Genomic DNA, 16,397 nt, shown 5'->3' with positions numbered 1-16,397 from the left:
TTTTTAAAGACAAGTAAAATGTAAGCAGATTTTTAAGACAATTTAATAAATTGTGTAGAAATTACTTGTAAGTATGACTTGTAAAGTGAATTTGATCCAACTAGCATATATAAATACAGAAATTATTAGTGTGTGAATCAATAAAACAGTATTTCTAAAAAAAATAAATAAAAAAAATAAGGCCATTTACCTGTGCAACTGTTAAAATAAAGACTCCAGGTTAATAAAATGAAATTCAATAATCTGGATTCATGTCTATCAGAATCGTGGGCATTATAAGTTCAGATTTAAAAAACGAAACAATTGAGATATTAGATGATTTTACGAAAAGCGACTGTGTTTCCACCTGTATTTCAGTACCCTTGGTAGAATGCCAAAGAAGACGACAACACTGAATGTTTAAATCACTGGCTCACTTAACACTAATGATATCATGTTTAAGATAAAAACTAAATGTTTAATTTACAAAACATTTATGTTATATTCTGTGTATTATACCAACATTTAATGTGTGTGTGTACATGTATATTTTTACATACAGTGTATATGTAAGTATACAGGTAAGTCGAAACTCTCCCAAAAATTACACCATCACACACGTTTTGGTGATTTATGACCACTGTATTGTTTTTAAACCCTTAACACCACTAACTTTATCATCTTGCCCTAACCCTACCCCTAACTGTCACAGGGAACCTGTGGCCAATTTTAAATGTGAAAAGACCCTGCTAAGAATGATTTATAAGATTTGAATTATGAGGACACAGGGCATGTGCTCATACCTCAACACTTAATACTGAGGTCATACCCATGTCATAATATAAATTACCTCGTAAACCACCAAAAACCAATACACACACACACAAATACATCTTAGATTTGGTCTGTGTCTGAGTTGAATTCATTTTTGTAACTCCACACCATAGTTTGAAAGCAGTCCGAGAACTATATATTCAGCAATTGAAGCAAACTCATCATGTCTGAGGACACTCGTACATTGCATTTAAAATTCAAATTTCATCAGCTCTTGCATTCTCTTGGAGATGAACCCATAACATTAGTATCAATACTGTAGTGCCCTGAAAAAAAATTACACCATCATCTAGTACACCATTACCAAGATACAGCATCATCCATATTCTCTGGACCTCTGGTTATAGGTCTGTACAGATTGTATTCACAAAAAAAATCTTTCTAAAAATCATGTGTGCAAGTCAAAAAAGCATTAAGTGACCCATATATGGGTTTCTACATGGGAAAAGATTTCAGATGAGTCAGACGCGACCAAGACATATACAGTATAAACAGCCACAACTGAACCCTTACAGAACCTCTTCAAATAGAAAATAGTTGAAACTGTGTCATCTATTTACTGACATTAACAAATTTTAATGAATGATTATTCAGCATTCATTAAATCACAGTTCAACATTTACTAATGCATTATTAATATCCAAATTCATGCTTATCATTAGTTTATTCACTATGAGTTAACATGAACTATCAATGAACAACTGTTTTCATTTACTAACATGAACAATTGTTAGTTCATTTAAAACATGTTAACACACATTAGCTAAACATGCACAACCTTATTGTGAAGTGTTAGCCAGTTTCTTTAATAATGGTTCTTTAATCATATCAAAGCTTCCATGAAGAACCATTACATTTTTCTTTTTATAAAAGCTTCTTTAAATGATTAAAATGTTTGTTACAACTGTTCTGCTCTGTCCAACTTCACAAATGTTCTTTTGAACTGTTCACATTGTAGTTCTTTATGGAACCCAAAATAATTTTTCTATTATATTGTGAAAACCTTCTTTTAGAATATTTATTTTGAATGTTCTTCACAGAAAAAGACAACCGAGGCTCATTCTGAAAACGTAGTCCCGTGGACGTTTCTGGAGACTGCAAAATACGTCCCGGGAGGTACGTATTTTTTAAGTTTTTATTTTCGTGAATCCATGAGAGGCCACTATGTTTTTCGTATATCAAATGTCTCTCGTGCTGTTCTCGTGTGAACCCGCCAGAGGCCTCTGTCAAACGACCGTCTGTCTGACTGACTGAATGATTGACTGTGCGACCGGCCAATCGACTGACCCACCCTCCTCCTTCACTAAACCCAACCAATTTTACTGATTGACCCGCCCATCCGCTTACTTCCCTAAACCCAACCAACAATTTACAAAAACCATCCAGAAAAAGAAAAGCACTAGCCTGATTTTTATCACGTTTTCGGATTTTACCACATACCACATTTTACCACATGTCTCACCTGATTTCTGGAACCACTCTTCCCTGAACTCAAACCCGGTCGTCGTGGCTAACTCCTCTCTGCGTCTCAAGTCAGCTGACGTACACGACGAGCTAACTGGACAAACTGGTTGCAGCGCGTAAGCCCTCCACATGGAGGTAAGCGATCAGCCGGTAAGCGCAAAAAGGAACGCGTCATACCACCTTAAAGCGCTTGCTTAAAAAATTAAATGCAGCCTTTCTCCATGGGACTACATTTTCAGAATGAGCCTGTGTTGGAAAAAGAGATGGTTCTTATAATGAATAATCACTGAAACTTCTTTAATGACATAACTGCAAAAACTGCTTCATTTATAGGAACAGGCATTGTTGCAACACAGGCTCATTGTTAAAACGTACCCCAGTATACATTTCTAGAGTGCGCAAATTGTGTCAAGATGTCCTCGCTGCAGTCTGTATCACAATGAAGTACTGGACCAGGTCCAATCTCTGGATTGCTTTTGAAAACACTGTCAGTTGGGTTTAGAGAAGGTGGTGTAGGGTCAATCAGTGCTTTTGAAAACACTATTGGTTGGGTTTAGGTAGGAGGGTGGATGGGGTAACGGTCGGTCAGGCAGTCAGTCCATTGGTCAGTCACCCGCAGCCTCTGTTGGATAAACGTAAAAAAACAGCAGGTGCAAATGGCACTTGCAAGAGACATTTGATATCTGTAAAAGCATACACAGCAGCTACAGGTGGATTCATGAAAACAAAAATTGCAAAAATACGTACCTCTAGAGATGTATTTCGCACTGTCCAGAAATGCATACAAGGTATGTATCCATAATGGGCCTGGGTTGCATTTTACCCAATGCTAATCACAAATGCATACAAAGCAGTTTCACACTGATACATTAGAGTAAACATGTAGAAATACAGGGAAGAAAGAGACATATAATAAGATGGGATAGGAAATCAATGTCTTATGTGCAGCCTTATTCTAATGGTAAAATGTCCTGGGTAAAATGTAGGATAGGTGATTCAGTGAAACTGTAAGAAGTAAACACTTTTGCAAAATATTACATGTTTGAAAGCACTATTTGTAGATATTCAGTGCAATATTTCTCCTCTCCAAAGTTTAGTCTTCAAACTCCCATTTGAAAAGGCCAAGAGCATACAATACACACTCACATCTACTCTGGCAGCACATTAGCATAAACTGTCTGTGATAACATAAGAGAAAGGCTGTCCTAGTCTGCCAATACTCCTGTTTGTGTCGGTTTTATAAGCCAAATTAAAGTTATCATAAATGTCTGCACAGCTACACTGTCTGCACCACCCTTGGGATTACATGGCACTGACTCATAAACTAAAAGGGTAAAAGGAGAGAGGCAGAGAAGAAAAGTTTTATGTTTTGGCCAGTGTGTGTGTGTGTGTGTGTGTGTGTGTGTGTGTGTGTGTGTGTGTGTGTGTATGTGTGTGCGTGCGTGTGTGTGTGTGCACATGCTTTTGTGACATATCAGGACACAAATATGTATACTGACATGAGTGTGACACAGGTATTACAAGGAAATTGTGAATTATGAGGACACTGACCCTACGAGGACAACACAAAATCTTAAGCAATACACAAATACACTTCATTGAAAATGTATTATACAGACATCACCTCTTTGGAAAGGACACAACACTCAAAAAATGACTTTGCTGCTTGTTTAAACTACCTGTTTAAAATGAGTTGAAACAACAACCATTTAGGTTTTTGTGACTACTTAATTGTTTAAATTCAATCCACTTAAAATTTTAATAACTAGTCGGCGCCCTTACACTGTAAAAAGTGATTAGTTATTTAAAGCAAGTTAACCAATTGCCTTAAAAGCAACAAGTTGACTTTACAAAATCAATGTCAGTAAACCCACTGTAACTTGTAACTGTTTTGTAGACATAACTCTGCAAATTGCTCACTTTTTTATGAACACAAACTAATCGCTTTTTTACCATTGCACCTTTGTTATATTTATTTTTATTTTCCAGCTTTTTTGTATCCAGCAAAATGACATACAGAAACTAAAATAAATCTGCTTTTCCAATCTCCAGCAAGTTTTCTAAATTCAATACAGGCCATAAATGTAGATTTTATAAATTTAATGAAGCACCAAATATGTAATGTAATAATAACAATAATTATTTGAAAACAAACATGTTAAAATAGTCTGATACATGTAAAAAGGGATTAGTTGACTTTAAAAAGTGAGTGCAATTAGCATAACTATACAAGTCAATGTAACAGTTCCAAGTTACAATGGGTTTACTCATATTATCTTTGTAAAGTTGCTTGTTGCTATAAAGGCAATTGGTTTACTTGCTTTATGTAGCTAATCACTTTTTACAGTGTAGCCTAGTGGTGAATTGTGCTGTCATAGCACCTCACAGCGATCTGAGTTTAATTCCCAGCTAAATGTCCTTTACCGATCCTTCCCCTCTCTCTGCTCCCCATGATTTCCTGTCAATTCTCTACACCATTCTATCCACTGAAGGTCAACCCCCCACCCCCACCCCCACCCCTAAAAATAACTATACGCAATTGTCAAAACTAATAAATTGAGGAATTGAGGAATTAGTTAAATTAATTGCTTCAATTTTTTTTAATACAAATTGATTGTGTGAAACCCAGCATTTTTATGTGCATTTTTAAAAATGAGCTGAAACAACACAATTCTTTTTTTGTTTTTTGGGGGACAATTTAATTGTTTTAAGTTCAATCCGCTTAAAATTAAGTAAATGCCTTCAAGTTGTTCCAACATAAATCGATTGTGTGGAACCCAGCAATTTTTTACTGTGTATTTACTGTACAACTGCAGATTAACTGTTTATACTGTTCACCCTTATACACAACCTTGTTTAACTTTTCTGATTTCAACTGTAATATAATAGCATGCATCTTTTGTAAAATTGTTTAATTGATGTGAAAAGTGCTATAAAAGTAAACTGGAATCCCCCTATTTTATAAAGACATAATGATTTTTTTTTGACAATAAAACTGCACACAGTTTTTGTATGGTGTAGGGTTGACAAATAAATTGTCATTTGTACAGTATAAAAACAATGGAAACCTATGGGATGTCCACACAATTCACATAAACATGAAACGTAAGTTCTTCCATGTTACCTCCTCAACACAACTGACGTCAGGTTTATCTGAAATCACTAAAGCATGCTTTTATAGGCATATATTTGTCCAGACTGTTGCTCTTTATCTTATCTGCCAAACGCTACGCCTCGCACCATTATCATTCTATTGCATTTGACTATGCTATTTTGCAGCATTTTTATCACAATTTCTGTTATGCCCAGATGCCTACAGGGACAGATTTTTCCACGGGCTTGCATTTAACCTTGCGTTGGCCAAAAGTAAACCGAAATGGTCTGAAGTGAACTAGGCACACTCTTCTGGGGGTAAAATTAAATCTCTTCGTTCTGTTAACACTGTCAAGCACATGACCGTGCCCTGGCAAAGTTATGTTTTGTTTTTAGTGTACTGTTTTGATGTTCATCTGATTTATTCTCTAATGAAGGCGCGTCTGCTTTGGGTATGTGAATAATTATAAGGTCTGTTGAATTCATACGCTCTGCATGTCAGCAGCCACCATTAAGTTAGCTTGTTTGGGAAACAGATGAGCTTTGGATCTCCTCCAGCGTCTGTGTTGAAATATGTTACCGCTTTCTTTAATTGATTTTGTGAGTATGGAAATCTGACACGCATATAGAAGGGTGTTTTGACCGGTTACACAAGATCGATTCATAGAGGCAGTAATATTGTGGTTATAATGCAGGGGTTCAATCTGATTGTCGATATGCGATTCGCTTCTCAAGGGCAGGAAGGGACCACAAGGCAATGAGTTTTCATGCAAATACAATTTGCATTTGCAGCAGTGGCAAGCGAGTGGTGAAAAGGCACTTGTGCAACCTGGCCCAAAGAGGAAATGACATGGCTGAGAGCAAATTTGAATGGCACATATCAAGATCCCATGGCAAATAGACAGTGACTATCAAAACAGGGTTATCAAAGCTGTGAAACGGGGAGAGAAAAGATCAAGTATTGTGGTATCTGCTAATTGAACAAACTTGATTTACTATTGAGAAGAGCACATCTGTAAGAACTCATTAAGCTGCATTCCTCCTCCTGACCTGAAGGAGGTGCTCCTGTCTCCTTGCACAACATGATCCAAGTTTCATGCTTCCTCCTGAACAGTGGATGGCACCACTTTCTCACCATCTGCTGTGTGCCACCACTCAAGCTTGATTTGCAACACCTGTGTCTTGCCCTATATAAGTGTGTGTGTTACAAGCTACTGTGTTCAGTCTTGAGCCAGTACCACCCGGTGTTCTCCAGATTGTCTAGAGAAAGCTAAGTCACATTCTACTGTTGTGTTTTTTGACCCTTGTGTCTAATTTGTTTTGCCTGTTTACTAGAAGCTCGGCTTCAGTTATTTCTGTTGTACTTTTGAATTCTATTTTTCTAGTAAAGATCATCTGTTTATTTTTTCTGAAACCAAAGCCTCAAGTTCCCTTATTTTTCTTCTGCTCTTGGGTTCATCTAGTGAGGAGTTAGCTCAACTGGGAAAAGCCCCAGCTTTATGTCCAGGAGACCCGGGTTCAATCCTCACCTAAACCAACACCTTACAGCAAGACTGAACCATGGAAGTGAACCCAGCAGGAGAAGCCTCACCACCTTCCAATGTTGATCGTATTCTGTCTGCTTTGTCCGATCAAGCAACCACCATCCAGAACCATGAGCAGATTCTTGGTGAGATCCTCCAGTTACTAAATCCTCAACGTTTAACTTCTCAAGGAAGCCAACAAGTAGCCATTCCTCCAACAGTTTTTGTTGCTTCATCTGAGCCCAAGTTACCAGCACCAGAGAGATTTGATGGAGACCCAGAGAGGTGTCGAGGGTTTGTCACACAGTGCACGCTGGCCTTTCAATTGCAACCCAGCAGCTTTCCCACAGAGAACAGTAAGGTAGCATATATCATCACTCTACTTACTGGCAAAGCCTTGAACTGGGCCACATCTTTATGGGACCAGAAATCTCCCCTTACCAGCAACAGTACCAGTTTTATTGCGGAGATGAAGAAGGTCTTCCAACATCCAGCCAGTAAAGGAGATGTGAGTTATCGCCTACTTCAACTCTCTCAGGGTGAGAGGAGTGTGGCAGAATTTTCTATCGAGTTCAGAACCCTGGCCTCAGAGAGTGGATGGGACCAGCGAGCACTAAAAGCCACTTTTCACCGTGCCTTGTCCTCTGAATTAAAGGATGAACTGGCCTTTAGAGATCCTGCACCAGATCTTGAGTCCCTTATTGATGTTGCCATCCGTGTTGACCATCGCCTAAGAGAACGACAACTGGAACGAGGTAGAGAGACCAGGTTATTTGACCCTGATGTACATTCTAGAACCATCACTCAGCCCCTTCTGTCCAATGATCTTGATGAACCAATGCAATTGGGGAGAACTAGATTGACCCAGACCGAACGGGATCGGCGAATGAAAGACAGATGCTGCCTCTACTGTGGAAAGCCAGGCCATTTCCGCTCCACTTGCCCTGAACTGAAGGGAAAAGCCAGCTCTCGTCCAGGAAGAGGGGGTCCCGGGCGAGAGTAGATGCTTCCCCCTGTGCCATCACTTCCGGAGTATCCGTTCAAGCCACTATCACCCAAGGTAACCAGCTTCATCATCTTAGTGCCTTCATTGACTCTGGAGCTGCTGGTAATTTTATGGATATCAATGTGGCCAGTGAGCTGGGTATTAGAACCATAATCCTCCAGAGACCCCTCACCATTACAGCCCTAGATGGCAGACCTCTTGGTTCAGGACAGGTTAGTCACTGCACTACATCCCTCCAGTTAAAAATAGGTGCACACCGAGAAGAGATACAGTTCTTTTTGATCCATTCACCAGAACACCCCTTAGTGCTTGGTTTCCCTTGGCTATTCCACCACAACCCTTTTATAGACTGGTCCAAGTGTGTGGTAAAGAGTTGGGGTACTAACTGCTGTGTTTCTGATTTTTCTTTTTGCCATCCTCTCGAGCCACTGGAGACATTTCTTGGACCTCAGCCCGATCCCTCCAGATCACCCTCAACCCACACTATATCCTTACCTACCACAGAAGTGCGGGTAATACCCAAGCTCAAGCCATTAACTTTCGAGTCTCCAGCCCCCTTGCCAGAGCCACCTAAGGTTCCTCCTCCATGTTTGTCTCGAGTTCCCCAAGAATACATGGATCTGGGTGAAGTCTTTAGTAAGTCTCAGGCTACTTCATTACCCCCGCATCGTCCATATGATTGTTCTATTGAACTTGTACCTGGAGCAAGTCCACCTCGAGGTAGATTGTACTCCCTCTCCATTCCTGAAAGAACTGCCATGGAGAAATACTTGAACGAGGCTCTAGACAGTGGATTCATTCGCCCTTCAACCTCACCTGCAGGAGCAGGCTTCTTTTTTGTTTCCAAGAAGGATGGGAGTCTTCGACCCTGTATTGATTATAGAGGTTTGAATCACATCACCATTAAGAATCGTTACCCATTACCCCTAATGAACACTGCTTTTGAGATACTGCAGGGCGCCACTATCTTTACAAAGTTGGACCTCAGAAATGCTTACCATCTGGTCAGGATCAAAGAAGGAGATGAGTGGAAGACCGCTTTTAACACCCCTACAGGCCACTATGAATATCAGGTAATGCCCTTTGGCCTTGTAAATGCCCCAGCCGTCTTCCAGGCATTCATTAATGATGTCCTCAGGGAGATGTTGAACAGATTTGTTTTCGTTTACTTGGATGACATACTTATTTTTTCAAGTAGCTATGAAGAGCATGTACAACATGTCCGGCAGGTTCTCTCCCAGTTGTTGAGACACAGACTGTTCGTTAAGCTGGAGAAGAGCGAATTCCATGTCTCCAAAGTGTCGTTTCTTGGGTTCATTGTATCCAAATGTAGCCTTCAGATGGATCCTGGCAAGATTAAGGCAGTACTGGATTGGCCACAACCATGTTCAGTTAAAGAGGTACAACGATTTTTGGGGTTTGCCAATTTTTATCGGAGATTTATTAGAGGCTTCAGCTCCATTGCAGAACCCCTCACTGCCCTCACCAAGAAGACTGCCAAGTCATTTGTGTGGACTGAGATGGCCAACAAGGCCTTCAACAGACTGAAGAGTCTCTTCACATCTGCCCCCATTTTAGCTCTTCCAGATCCAGAGCTTCCTTTTGTAGTGGAGGTTGATGCTTCTGACATAGGCATAGGAGCGGTCCTCTCTCAGAGAAGTAAGACTGATAACAAGCTTCACCCATGTGCTTATCTTTCTCACAGGCTTACACCTGCACAGAGGAACTATGACATTGGGAACCGTGAGCTTTTGGCAGTCAAGGTGGCATTAGAAGAATGGAGACACTGGTTGGAGGGGGCCAAACATCCATTTCTCATCTGGACCGACCACAAGAACCTCACCTACATTAGAGAGGCAAAGAGGTTAAACTCCAGGCAAGCTCGCTGGGCCCTTTTCTTTAATCGTTTTGATTTTACTCTCTCTTATCGCCCAGGCTCAAAGAACTCAAAGCCAGATGCACTGTCAAGACAGTTTGGTTCTCTAGACAGTGAGACCACACCAGAACTAATAATACCTACCTCGAGAGTGGTCGGCGCAATCCAGTGGGGAATTGAAGAGACGGTCAGGAGAGCACAGCCACAGACAGTGCCAGGTAATTGTCCTCCAGGGTGTCTCTTTGTACCTAATCATTTACGCTCTGAAGTGTTGCAGTGGGCTCATGCTTCCCTCCAATCGGGGCACCCTGGGACTACTAGAACCCACAAGCTCATCCAGAGGAAATTTTGGTGGCCAAGACTGCAGAAGGATGTCCGCAACTTTGTTGCTGCTTGCTCTGTTTGTGCACAAAACAAGGAACCAAGAACCCGACCTCAAGGCCTGCTGCACCCACTACCTATACCTAAACATCCATGGACACATATATCATTGGACTTCGTTACAGGCCTACCAGAGTCCAAAGGTAATACAGTCATTCTGGTGGTGGTAGACAGATTTTCTAAGGCATGTCATCTACTCCCTTTGCCCAAACTCCCAACAGCTAGTCAGACAGCAGAGCTTCTCATGCAGAATGTGTTTAGGATCCATGGCTTTCCACAGGACATGGTCTCCGATCGGGGGCCACAGTTCACGTCCAGGTTCTGGAAGGCATTTGGCCGGCTCATTGGATCCTCCATTAGTCTCTCATCTGGCTTTCACCCCCAATCCAATGGTCAGACAGAGAGGGTAAACCAAGAGATTGAAAGGTCTTTGAGATGCTTGGTTTCAGACAATCAAACCACTTGGAGCTCCCGGTTGGTCTGGGCTGAGTTTGCACATAACACCCTTTACCACTCTTCCCTAGGAATGTCTCCTTTTGAGTGCCAGTATGGTTTCCCACCCCTTATGTTTCCAGGACAGGAACCAGAAGTCAGTGTCCCTGCTGCTACACAACTGGTCCGCCGATGCAGACTATCATGGCAGAGAGCTCGAGTAGCCTTACTTAAAGCTACCGAACAGCAGCGGAGACAGGCAAATAAGCGTCGAAGGCCAGGGCCCACACTTCGCCCAGGTCAGAGAGTGTGGCTTTCAACCAGGGATCTTCCTCTTCGGGTAGAGTCTCGCAAACTAGCCCCACGCTATATTGGTCCATTTAAGATCCTCCGCAAGATAAATCCTGTATCCTACCGGCTACTCCTGCCCAGGTCTATGAGGATTCACCCCACCTTTCATGTGTCCAAATTAAAACCTGTTGTATGTTCCTCTTTCTCCCCACCCAGCAAGCCCATACCAAGACCCCGGATCATTGAGGGTAGACCGGCTTACACAGTACGCAGGCTTCTGGATTCTCGACTGGTCCGTGGGAAGGTGCAGTACCTTGTCGACTGGGAGGGCTATGGCCCAGAGGAGCGATCATGGGTGCCAGCTAAGGATATACTGGACCCAGTGCTTATCACTGACTTCAATCGTGCCCAAAGAAGCTCCAGAGGAACGTCAGGAGCCGTTCTTAGAGGAGAGGCTCCTGTAAGAACTCATTAAGCTGCATTCCTCCTCCTGACCTGAAGGAGGTGCTCCTGTCTCCTTGCACAACATGATCCAAGTTTCATGCTTCCTCCTGAACAGTGGATGGCACCACTTTCTCACCATCTGCTGTGTGCCACCACTCAAGCTTGATTTGCAACACCTGTGTCTTGCCCTATATAAGTGTGTGTGTTACAAGCTACTGTGTTCAGTCTTGAGCCAGTACCACCCGGTGTTCTCCAGATTGTCTAGAGAAAGCTAAGTCACATTCTACTGTTGTGTTTTTTGACCCTTGTGTCTAATTTGTTTTGCCTGTTTACTAGAAGCTCGGCTTCAGTTATTTCTGTTGTACTTTTGAATTCTATTTTTCTAGTAAAGATCATCTGTTTATTTTTTCTGAAACCAAAGCCTCAAGTTCCCTTATTTTTCTTCTGCTCTTGGGTTCATCTAGTGAGGAGTTAGCTCAACTGGGAAAAGCCCCAGCTTTATGTCCAGGAGACCCGGGTTCAATCCTCACCTAAACCAACACCTTACAACATCATGTGGAAACAAAGCGGAATCCGTTTTAGTGAAAGACATGGTACTGTAAAAGGTCTTTAAATTAAAGTAGAAATAAAACTTATTTCAAAGTATTTGACCAAAAGTAAACGATTTTTTCAATTAAAAAAACTAACTAAAGCAGATGGTTCTGTATAGCTTAGCAGTGCTGAAAACCCCCCCCCACATATTTACTAAATACAGACCTACAGTATATAAACAAAAAGGTGTACTAATGTTTAATTTTTTTCCAAACAAATAACAAACTAAACAAGTACATCAAAATAACACTTTTATCCAATGAAAATAATAAAGGAGTAAAACCTCACAACACATTCACATGCTAAACTTCTAAAGAAGAAGGTCTAGAGGAAAAAAAATAGTATGTGTGGATAAATATTTATATTTAAAATTTATGAAATTTTTAAAAATACAATTTATTCAGTTCTGCTTCTTCTTTCAGCTAACATATTCTATATAAAATTCTATATATCATTCTATATAACCTATTCATATAACATTCTATAAGCAATATATATTTACACCATTAGTTTTTATTTAAAAAAAACTAAAGCTGGTGGTTCTGTATAGCTTAGCGATGTTAAAAAAATATGCATATTTACTAATTACAGACCGACAGCACAATGGTGCAGTGGGTAGCACGATCACCTCACACCAAGAAGGTTGCTGGTTCAAGCCCTGGCTGGGTCAGTTGGCATTTCTGTTTTTTCATAACAAATATATAGTAAATAACAAATGAAACACTTTACCTCTCACCCCATTTTGAGTTAAAATTATATAAAATGAAATAAATATAGAATTTATCACCTTTATTTATGCCTACACTTATACTTACACTGAAATGAATAAATTGTTACAATGTACTTAATGTGTAAAAACATGTTTTACATTATACTAATGATTAATTACATGTAATTTCTTCATGAAATTAATTTTTGTATTTACATTTGCAATTACTCTGCTGTTCATCCCTTACACTTTAAATCACCCTTAAATATGACCATACCAGCAAACCTGTCGATAACTCTACCCCTATCCCACCTCAAGAGCTCAAGAAATGTTCTGCAATATATTTCAAACACAGTAAGTACATAGTATTTATTTTTGATGCAAGTAGTTAAGGTCACTTAATGTAAAATGGGACCGAAACATTTACTTATAAAAATGTCTTTAAACAGACAATTCAAAAAATTCTATATATTATTAAGACACTGTCACTTTATCATATTTATCATATTTACAAGCTTTTTACACTATGTACTGTTTTGCATCTGCACAACTCTGGTTTGCTCTCCTTGCCATGTGCCCTTAAGTGTAACTGTATCGTTTACAATTTTTTTACTCATATTTTTATATTATAATATATGTATAATTGTATTTATTATCATTTCTTTTAAAAATTCTACTTTTTGCATTAATATTATCTGTTTTGTGCCTAGGGTCTGAGAGTGACGCGATTTCAATTCTCTGTATGTCTTATACATGTAGTTGAATTGACAATAAAACTGACTTTGACTTTTGACAATCATTCAGTTTCTTACATTTATTTTTTATATATTACAGAAATTTCAGTTATGACTGATGACTAAACAATTATTTCAAAATGTATTCATTTGGCAGACATTTTTATCCAATGAAAATAAATGATAAATGAGTCTAACACATTTACACGCTAAACTTCTAAAGAAAGACTAAGAAAAAAATAATTATTATTATGCGTGGATAAAATTGACATTTATTATTTAAAATTCATGAAATTAAAAAAAAAATACAATTTATTCAGTTCTGCTGCTTCTTTTGACTAACATGAACAATGAGCAATATACTTTTATACCATTTCTAAATTTTTGTTAAAAATAAAATGTTAGGCTCATGATAGTTTGACAGTATTTAATAACAATTACAACTCTGGGTTTATCATGTAAAATGTAAAATAAATATTAAAAAATGTTGTCATTAAAAGAGAGAAGAAATTTTCATAAAAACCTTATTAACTTGAGTTGCAAACTAGGAAACAGGCTGACCAAAAGTAACTCGAGATCAGATTATAACCTGATCCTTTACTTCCATCTGCTGGATGAATATCGAACTGCATGTTGGGACTGCGTCTCAGTTGCACTTTTTACATTTGACCACTTGTCTACCTGGAGCAATGGAACACACTGACGATGCGCTCTTCTGTGTTTGTACTTCCAGCAGTGAAATTTAAACCACACTGAACTGAACTAGGCTAAACTTCATCACTGAAAACTGTTTCTTGTACTTCTATGTTAAGCTGCTTTGACACAATCTACATTGTAAAAGCACTATAGAAATAAACAAAAATTGAATTGAAAATAAGGTAATAACAGCATGTTATACTTTGAAATAGCTTGCTTTTTTTTTCTTTTTTAGACAGATTTTGCACATTTAACTATTTTCAGAGGTCCTTATGAATGACATGAATACGTTGTGGTACTCCTAATTACGTGACAACCCACATTAAAAATACTATAGCAATTTATATTAAATTCTATGGTGTGTTTGAACTATACTAAACACTGTAAAAACTTATTAGCTGACTGTATTTAAAGTGAGTAAAGCCACTATCTTTTAAATAAGATATTCAAATTATGAAATAAATTGCAATGTGCATGATTCTAAAAAACAAGTTGTCAACTAAAGAGTTCCTAGTAGTTACACCGGGTTTACTTATATTTTTAACGTAAAGACAACTTGTTACTTGCAAGGCAATGAGTTTACTCAATTTTATATTGTGAAAATATAATATAAGATTACATGATATAATCCCATATTACCAAAAAGGCAACAATTTTTTGATTATGTATTAAAAGACTCAAGCATAACAGCTAATTTTCATAATGACAAATGCAACGCATAAACAAACATGCTTTTATTGATTGTGAAATATGCAAAAAAATGTTGCAGCAAACATTTGTTATAATAGTATTTACAACACTTTGTTAACGAATGCTACAGTATAATGCGGTATTAACATAAGGGATGGAACGATTAACCGGTTTCACTATTAACCACACTTTAATTCATCACAATTAATTAACTGTAAAGGCTTCTTGACACACAATTCATTCATTTTGTCTCAACACAAATCAAATAGGGTAACATAACAAATTTAAGTTGATTAAAAATCTCCAGAATTGTGTTGTTTAAGCTCAGTTTAAATAAGGACTGTAGTATGAACAAGTAACAAAGATCTTATTTTTTTGGGTGTAATGAACACAAAAAGAGATTTTGAAGAAAGCTGAAAACCTGTAACCATTGACTTCCAAATAGGAAAAACAACTACCAAGCACCCATCATTTTTCAAAATATCTTCTTTTGTGTATGAAACAAGCGAAGGAAGAGTAAATGCAGATTTTTTCGGTTTTGCGTGAACTATCCATTTAACTCTGCTAAACTAGATTTACTAAAACGGAAAGAAAATATAGCAAATCAAAACAAAATTGTGTTCTCAAAAAAATTAACAAAACCAATGAAACAAACTAAAACTAAACTAAAATTTCCAACAAATATAAAAATACTACCAAAATAAAATTGACACCAGCAAGCACCTTCTATCAGCAAGTAAGCACTTTATTATAAATCCCTTATTATAAGTACCCAACAATGAAACTACCGCACAATAAAATAAAGTGTGTGCAATGCACCACAAGCAAATCCTAAAAAAAAATACAAATCCTACAGCCAACACAGCCAGCCAATCACAACCTTCTGGCAAACTGTCTGGGCATTAACCATACCAAACCACAAACCACTACATGCTCTGCCTGTCACGGCCACTACATATTATGATGAATGTGTGATTGGTTCAAAGTGCTGCCATGTGCAACTGATCACAGAGTGCGCGCCGTCCATTATAAGAGTCAACCGCAAGACACTACATGTCATTGAGACACAAACCCACAGCCAGAGGCCACATCAATTCTGCTGTAGAAAGAGGCAAGAGCACTAGATGTCAAACTCATTGTCATCTCTACTACTCCAAGCAGGAGCCAGCACACTGGCCCTCATCGCAAGCATAACTGCTCTGTGCAAAAGCATTGTGACATCTACCTGAGACATTCCTTTTTAGTTTATTTTCTATACACCATTAGCAGATTTTATTTTGAATGTAATTTTTTTCATTCACTACAATATATATCAAAGATAAGTACCTGATTTGATCTCATCTTTTGTAGCATCGTAGTGATGACGGTTAAAAAAATCACACTGGAAGATTATTGGGAAAAATCATTTCCTGAAATACTATTCTGTGCTACGGGTGAATCTGTTTCTTCAAATCCAGTTAAGATTTAACAGTAATTAAACAGTTCACTTCTCTACTTTGTGGTACTTTATGTAAAAGTATTGTTGGTATTGTTAATGTGACTTATATGTTGAATTTGAGCATATTGTTTAAATAAAAATCATACATAAATCTAAGTTGTTTGTGATCTAAATCTGCTGTAAAATAGAGAAGTTTTTCTGCACATTGTAAAATCA

The sequence above is a fragment of the Danio rerio genome, chromosome 7 (assembly GCF_052040795.2).
Source record: "Danio rerio strain M-AB ecotype USA chromosome 7, GRCz13ab, whole genome shotgun sequence".
NCBI lineage: Eukaryota > Metazoa > Chordata > Actinopteri > Cypriniformes > Danionidae > Danio > Danio rerio.
The sequence above is the reverse complement of the archived record's forward strand: the minus strand, read 5'-3'. Positions refer to the sequence as shown.